The sequence below is a fragment of the Portunus trituberculatus genome, chromosome 50, assembly GCF_017591435.1.
Source record: "Portunus trituberculatus isolate SZX2019 chromosome 50, ASM1759143v1, whole genome shotgun sequence".
In the NCBI taxonomy this organism is placed as follows: domain Eukaryota; kingdom Metazoa; phylum Arthropoda; class Malacostraca; order Decapoda; family Portunidae; genus Portunus; species Portunus trituberculatus.
Window position 1 is genome coordinate 24,726,595 of NC_059304.1, and position 9,022 is coordinate 24,735,616.

Here is a 9,022-nt window from a genome sequence, read left to right on the forward strand (position 1 = left end):
GGAGTTGGTGAGGGAAAAGGAGCACATCTGGGACCCTAAAAGTGAATTCTGCAGCCCCCCCAAAAAAACTTACGCAAATAGGCGTTTGATGAGATAGCTACCATTCTCCGATGACTGCTTAATTTCCTCTGTGCAGGTGTTGTTGGAGGTTAAGATTGAATGCCTGCGATGATTTAATTTGATCGCAGTCGTCATCGTCACCAGAGGAAGACACCTTGTTGGGTAGCTGTTTACATTCACTTTCCACCAACCAGCTGATACTTCCCATTCGCCAGTTGCTATGTGTGAATGTGTTCCATCTAAAAGGGCTCAGTTATTACTTGTAGCAACTTGCAATTTCAGTCGCATATTTACGTATGAACCTGCCTTTACTTTTTAACAGGCAGGAGGGGAATGTGAGTACTGTAGTTAGTAGTGGCAGACAGGAATTGCTAACTCAAGTATTCAAGAAACCGTCTTGTCTATCTATCTTTTCCATACTGTTCACTGATTTGTATATCGTTATTAGATCTCTCTCCCATCTATCCTTCAAAGTTGATATTTACATTTCCTTTAGTCCATCTTCATATGGAAAATCATTTATTTTAGTGCCATCTTTGAGGTCATCCTTTGGATTTTTTTTAGTTTCACTGATATCCTTTTCCAAGTGTGGTGACTACACTACTGCTGTATATTCAAGCCTACGTCTTACCATCGTGGTTATCATTGTTTTCATCATACTCTTGCCCATGTAGTTAAATGTCACCCTGATATTTGTTACTGTCTTATATGTTGAAGCAAATAACCCATTTATGTGCCTTTCTGTGGTCAGAGTGTCTTGTATAATCACTCCCACTCCCAGGTCTCTCTCTTTCTTCTTTTCATTATAACCTCTTCTCTCATTTTGTACTCCCACCTATAGGCCTTCTATTGCTTTTACCCATTTTCATCAAATGACAATTTTTTTGCATCAAATTCCAATTTCCACTTGTGGCTCCATTCCCAGAGCTTATCCATATCTCTGCAATTTCATTCAATCCTCATTGTTCTTTATTACTCTCAAGAGTTTCGCATCATCAGCAAACAAATTTTTGTTGCTGTTCAGATTTTCCTTATATTGTTAAAAAAATATTTGAAACATTATTGGTGCCAGCACTGATCCTTGTGGTACTCCACTAGTTACTGTGCTCCAATTTAATGGGGGGTGTCTTATCACTGTTCTCATTTCTTTTTCTGTTAAATAGTCACTCATCCAGCTTAAGATACTTTCCTGTAATAGTCCCCTACCCGCTGTGTCAGAAGGACTCAGTTTTTTTCCGCTCCGCTTGTTTACATGAGTGGTTGCCCTCTAAAGCAAAAATATGAAGTAGTTTTAAGTGATCATGTCTAATGAGGGAGGTCTAGGCTCGATTGGTCAACCATAAATAGCAGGCCTTGATAGTTTAGACCCCTCAATGGTGGCGACATAGTTGAGGCATCCTGGATCTCCCTACACTGTCTTCTCAAGTACGTCACGGGGAGGTGGCTCTGCTTCAAGGTCAGTGATCCGATACCCACCAGGGGAGCCTTCCTCCAGATGATGTATTACCTCCTGCCACTGCTCTGTTGCCTCAGCTGTTGGAAGATAGGCCACTCCATTAACACCTGCGGGTCAGTCACAAGGTGCTCTCAATATAGTGTCCCACCCCTACCACCAACAGGTTGTCACCTGCACTAGACAGTACCACTGCTTTCAATGCGGTGAACCCCATGGGCCTCGCTCAGACTACTGTCCCTTGAACCAGAAAGCCCAGCAGTTCTACACCTCCCTCACACAGGAGGGGAATTCCATTCACACTATCAACAGGAAGCTGAGGGAACTGCAGTGGACCAAACCCCAGGCACTCTGCAAACCACCACTACCACCATCACCACCACCTTCCACCCTGGTACACATGGCCCCATCTTCTGCTGCCACACTCATCTGCCCTGATGTCTCCTACTCAGCCGTCATTGGAGGGAATTGCATTTCAGTGCTGCCCGACCTCCACAAGGAAGAGAAGGTAGATCCTCCTCCCCAGGAAATACCTGGCACCCCAGCACCCACCATGACCTGCCACAGATGCTCCGGATGGTCACAGACTAGCCAGCATCCCAAGCACCCACCCTCCCAGGGCACCCCAACTGCGCCTGACCAAGAATCGGAGCTATAGTACTCCACCATCACTGCCGAGGTACACCAGCCAAAGGACGGCCTGTTAGATCAACAGCGCTCCAAGACGTCCATCTATGCTACCCACTCCACCCATGCAGCCCTGCTGTCACACGCCAACCACCACCCCATGCTTCCACGTCAGGACTCACTCCATGACAACACCACTCCTACACCTGCTAAGGACGCCCTCTTCTCCAGCTTTCTTACTCTCCTGCAGAAGAGCTCTACCAGAAGGGGTTGTGCCTACTAAAGATACTCACAGCATTCTAGCCCAATCTCTCTGTACTCCTATCTACTTTCCTCCTATAATGGTTTATACAGTAAAAGTCCTTAAATCCGGAACCTTATAATCCGGAAATCCTTATGATCCGGAAAATTGGAAAGGCTGAGTTAAATATGTAAAAAGTAAGAAATAATAGTAATAAACATATAATAATAATAGCCAAAACCGAACATGTCATCACCAACACCGAACGCGCCGATTCAACATCCCGCCAACCGCCGTCCACCATTGCGTTCTGCCACGTGGGATCACGTTTCGTCTGTCACCATCACAAAGTCGACCACGTGTGTGCCAAACTACTGTTATCATGGCTTCAGCAAACCCTCTTGGCCTCCAGACAAAGACAGTGCAAAAGAGAAAACATACAACCCTAACCATAAGTATTGTGGACTGTATACATATTATGTGGGGTACAGTACAGTACAATCACTCAAACTTTTCAGTATATTATGTGGATGGTAGAATAGCCTACGTAAAATAGTGAAATCACCTACACAAATACAAGTTGACAAGTAGGAAAAGAGCAATCATCACATATGGGCTGCCATAATGGCTGGAAAGGCCCATGCCACTCCCCCCATAGTCTGGCAAATCTTCAAGAAAAAAAAAAAAAAAAAGCCTACGTAAATCTTGTGCGGTGTGGTGAGGAAGTACACAATGGACTGGTGGTAGTAGCAATCCCTGTAAGATGTTATGACAGTACTACAAAGAGATATAGCAAGTTGGGGTTAGTTTAGTGGGGTTTACATAGTACCATCAAAATTTTAATCTTACTTTCAGCTTTACTATCTTACAATCCGGAAAATCCTAGAATCCGGAATGCCTGAACCCCCATGACTTCCGGATTTCAGGACTTTTACTGTATTATCAAAAGCCAGGTCTCTCCCACGGAAGTCCCAAGAGGTCCAGGAACATCTCGAGGAGACACTCCCCACCATCCTTGGAGTATTAAATCCCAGCTGCATACAGGTATATAGAACGTTGATTATTATGATAGTAAATATCCTGTATTTTGGAAGAAATTGGTCAAAACAAATATATTTTTGTGATCATCTTATAATACTGCTATTAATATCTTGAATATGGCATATTACAAGTCTAAAATCTATTGATTTGGACAACGAAAAAGGTAAAAACTTTGAATGTACTATATAGTATGACCCAACATACTCAATAACATTGTGATATATAAATCTAGTTATTTTCGTAGGATTTTAGCATCTTTTTCTCACTGCGCAAGTCAATATCAAGATCAAGACGAGGCAAAACAGTCAAGCACAGAACAAGCATATCACAGGACAACTGTCGAGTGAGGAGAGAGAAATATGTGAACCTTTCCTCCTCTTCATGGCTTAGTGGCATGGGTATTACAGCAGGAATTAACTGGTTGTCCAACAATTTGTTTGTAAAGTTAAACAGATGGGCACCCCAGGTTGGGTTAGACGGCAACACTCTCGCCAGGATACTTGAATTACCGATTCTTAATTAGAATTGTTGTTTCCATATACTTGTAAGTTGATCTGTGTGGTTCGGACTTTTAAGTGAAACAGACATATGTTCATCTTAATGTCGAGTGGATTAATACACTTCTGATTAAGAGTGTACTCTTTTGAAAATGTGAAGATGACCAATAAGCCTCAATGCCAATTCACTAAGAAATCAACATATATACATCTGTTCATGAATAGGGTTTGATTTTGCCTGTGTTAAAACTTAGAAGGAATTATGTAGAAAAATATATTATATCATCTTATGGCATCTCTGTTTACAGAATGACACTGTAGGTATATTCTATATTACCCATGTGTGAGAGAAGGGGACATGTATTATGCTGCCATCTGGTGACAACCACTAGTTCTAAAAACTTCCTATATTGGGGGGATCCCTATTCAACCAAACATCGTTAAAAAAGAGTAAAAAGTTTAGATAGGTGGCAGAAAGGTGGCGGAACATATGATACTGAACACCATCTGCTGAGGTATTACGGCAACATTTCAAGCAAAAGTTAGTTCAGAGGGAGAGATGAGGATGTTGTAAGATGCGGTGGAAGAAAGCGTGAAAGTAATGAGTGTGTGTTCACAGACTACTTTAAGGGCGGTAAACTCTGGAGGAAAATGAGAGCTACTGCTGACGTTACTGAAATACGAGCCATGCCACCTGGCATGGCTCAGCAATATCACTCTGGGAGAGGCGAAGAACAGGAGCGAATGAGGGTGGATGTTTACCAGATAGTTTATGAATCCAGCACCAAACCGAAACAACGGGGGTAGAGGAAGTCAGGGTAAAGACATAAAAATGGAAGCTGCTGGACCGGACCAATTTAATAGTCCGGCAGAATCTAGCCAAAGCGCGTTTAAAATGAATAAGGGCCGGGTGCTAGCCAGGAATGTTCCCTTTACACTGATAACTACTCTAGGCCGCCGTTTCAAGCGAAAAGCTGTAGTACAAGTAGGGTTCCACCACAGAATACACCTAGAGGCAAAGGAGCGGGAAATCCGTTGGATGGAAACAAAAGCAGCAGCAATAAAAGATACGGTAAAGTAAACCCAGCATGTCAGAGGAAGAAGTAAAATCAGCATAGGAAGAGCGGACGGTTGACAGAGATAAAAGCACACCAATCGGCCCTACCAAAGCACCAGCGGGGGAGCCGGAAAGGGGGATATAGGAAGTGGGAGTAAAAAGAATAGGGATATGATCGTTATGGGAGGTGCGGTCAAGAACCGACCATTGAGGATTGAGGGAGAATAAGGTTGAGAGAGGAGATCGGCACGGGAGCAACCAGGAGGCAGGGAAAGAGAGTGGAGAGTCGAAACAGCAGAGGAAGAAGAGGGGGCGTCGGTGACGGGGACTTCGCTCAGAGAACATGTGGGGAGAAGTGGGTGGGGGAAGAGAGAGTTAAGTGGGGAAAGGGGAGAGGTAAGGATGTCAAGGGTGGAGGAAGGGGGGACTGAGTTTGGGAAGGAGGTGGGAGCCAGAGGTGAAGGGTCGATGAGGGGAGACAGGAGGAGACTGAGGCGGGAGAAATATAGAGTAGGAGGAGGGCACGCGGGAGGAGGGTGGATGGAAACTACGACCTGGGTAGGAAGGGATGGGAGAGAAGGGGATAAGGAAATAGGAGGGGAGGGTGGGGGAACCGTACTCTCTGAGTGTTGCAATATCATCAAGAGTCACTTTCTGGAGGGATGGGAAAAGAGGCGGTAGGACAAGACTTTATAAGGGGACGGTGAGGAGATAAAGGGATTAAGGTGGGAACGGGAGAAGAGGCATGCAGGAAGTGGAGGGGATGTTAAGGCTGCAGTACGGTGTTGGCGTTTACTATAAGTTGGAGCGTTGGGGGCGCGGAGAGGGAGGGACAGTGGCACAGGAGGGGATGGAGGTGGGGATATTAGGGTCAAGGACAAAGAAGACAGAGAAGGGAAGAAGAGAAGGAGAGGACAAAGAGGGAGTAGAAAAGGGTGGGTGGAAGGGGGGTAGAGGATCAGGGCGGAAAGAGGATGATGTGACAACAATAAGGGAAGCAAAAGCAGAGGTAGAGCCAGAGGCAGGGTGGAAAGAGGTGAAGCCCTGGCGACAGGCTTCCTGACGGGCCTCACGCAACGTGAGGCCGTCCCAGAAGTGAATGCCAGTGACCTCAGGCTCATAGTGGATGTTGGGCAGCTGCGATAGAGAGCGTAGAGGGCCTCCACAATTGCAGCAACGTCGAATAGGGGCTGGGCAGTCTTCGTGGGTTTGTCCATGGCCACACAACAGGCAACATAGGACAGAACGGCAATGAAGTTTAAGGTGGCCAAAGCGCCAACAGTTTTGGCATTGGCAAGGCAGAGGGATATATGGTCGGGCGGGGAGCAGGACACCCCTTACGTAGACGTGAGGGGAAGGTCATGGCGTCGGAACGGGCAACGTTAGTGGGGATCTTCTGGCGACCCCGAGGAGACAGGGTGTAGCAGCTGACAGTTCCGTAATCACTAAGAAAGAGAGAGAGAGAGAGAGAGAGAGAGAGAGAGAGAGTGTGTGTGTGTGGGGGGTGGGTAGTCCGGTACCGCTCCTCCGGACCTCAAAACGTAGATAGTCCGTACCTGTACTTCCGCGCCTAATATTTCTTCCCTCGGTCCGGTACCGCACCTCCGCTCCTCCAATATCGTACCAGCAGAAACTATTAAAGCGCGCCCGTAAAAAAAATCTAGTCCGCACCTCAAAAAATAAAACAAAATACAAGTAAGTAATACACAGTGCTCTCTCTCTCTCTCTCTCTCTCTCTCTCTCTCTCTCTCTCTCTCTCTCTATATATATATATATATATATATATATATATATATATATATATATATATATATATATATATATATATATATATATATATATATATATATATATATAACGAAATGGGATTATGTATGTTTGCAATCATTGTAATGTATGTACGGTTAGCAGGAACTGGAAGTCATTGCAATATTATTATTATTATTATTATTATTATTTTTATTATTATTATTATTATTATTATTATTATTATTATTATCATTATTATTATTATCATCATCATCATCATCATCATCATCATCATCATCATCATCATCATCATCATCATCACCAGAGAGAGAGAGAGAGAGAGAGAGAGAGAGAGAGAGAGAGATTTTAGATTTGATTTATTTTGGCTCAGACATTTTACAAAGTATGGAGCACATCCTCCAATCACAATTTGCAATTACAATTTTCATTTAGAACATACATGTATTACAAAAATAACTTTTGTACTGCCTTGGCGAACATAGCTAAATTATTCAGAATTTCAAACCCATTGTCCTGAAGCAGTCTGACAAATTTGAATTGGTTTGGGTTGTTTATATAGTACATAGGTAGGAGTTGTTTCCTAAGCCTCACTATTTCTTGATTTTTACATATTAACAAAACATGGTGTTCATCACCTACCTCATTTTCTTCACATTTTGTGCAAAGTCTATTTTCTCTTGGGGTATTATTATATCTACCGGTAACGATAGGTAATCTGTGATTGCCAGTTCTAAATCTACACAAGGTGATTCTTCCCTGTTTTGGTAATTTTAACAGATAATCCTGCATAACAAACTGATCTTTATAGGAGATATATGCACTACATGATGTCTTATTATGTAATGTTGCGTTCCACTCTGTGATCCACTGGTCCTTAACATTTCTTTCAAAGGCTAATTTCACCCATAAAGGGTTACTTCCATTTTGTTCAAGCCACACACCTGACATGCCTGAATGATCTAATAGAGATTTTACAAATCTTATCCAAGGTGACTTAAAACTATTTTCATCATGCAGTTTCAAGAGACACTTATACATTATACAACTCAGTTTTCTTTGCTTACCATTAATTAACCTTAACCAATAACCTAAAATTCTACTTTTAATATGAGTAATGACAGGGTATTTACCTAGCTCTCCATACATCATAGAATTACAGGTGGTCTTTCTAACACCAAGTATATGCTTTAGAAAAGTTAAATGTACAACCTCAATTACTTTGTACACCCTATACCCCAAAATCTCACAGCCATACGTTATTAAAGGTAATACCATTGTATCAAAAAGTTCTAGCTGTAAATCAATTGGCAAATTAAATTTTCGAGACTTTGCAATTAAGCTGTACAAGAGAGAGAGAGAGAGAGAGAGAGAGAGAGAGAGAGAGAGAGAGAGAGGAGCATGCTTAGACCTGAATGAGTGACGTCACTCAAATGGCGGGGAAAATATGCCTGGTAGCACAGACCGCCAAAAACGGCTGAAAGTAATGCTACGGAGTGCGGACTGTCGTCTTTATTTTTTTTTTTCCTTGAAAATCTCAGGTGCAGAAGTACGGATTCAAAATTTCGCTTTTCTGCACCTGTCTCTGGTGCGGAGGTACGGACTTAAAATTTCGTATTTCCCCACATGTCTCAGGTGCGGAGGTACGGACTTAAAATTTCGTTTTTCCCCACATGTCTCAGGTGCGGAGGTACGGACTTAAAATGTCGCCTTTCCGTACTTGTTACTTCGGCACTTTTGAAAACTTTTTCGTACTTCAGACCTCCGCACCTCGTTTGGTGGTCCGCAGGTACGGAGGAGAGGAGGTGCGGACCGAGGTACGGAAGTGACCAGCTCTGCATGAATGATATGTCTATTGTGGCGCTTTGTTGTGTTCATTCGTCTGTGGGCATTTCGTACGTGGTGTTTGCGTTCCTGGGACAGGATTCACTAAACAGTTACGTATTTCGTAAGTCCTTTTTAAACTGTTAATTCCTAACTGCTGAATGCTTTGGTGCGCCTGAAATATAAACATTCCCATGTCAGAAAAAATATATTTTGAATTGTATGTAATTTGCCATGAATGGCAAACATCCAAAATGCAGTAATACCGAAGTTTTGAATCTGTAAATAAATAAATAGAGCAAGAAATAGGCCTACAAAACTTCGTGGGCTTTGAAAAGCGCGGGGAACTAGTGACATGTCGGGTGCACTGCATGGTCCGGGTTGGGAGCTGAGTGGTACCAAGCTGGGCCGTTTTCTACGCTCTCTCTCTCTCTCTCTCTCTCTCTCTCTCTCTC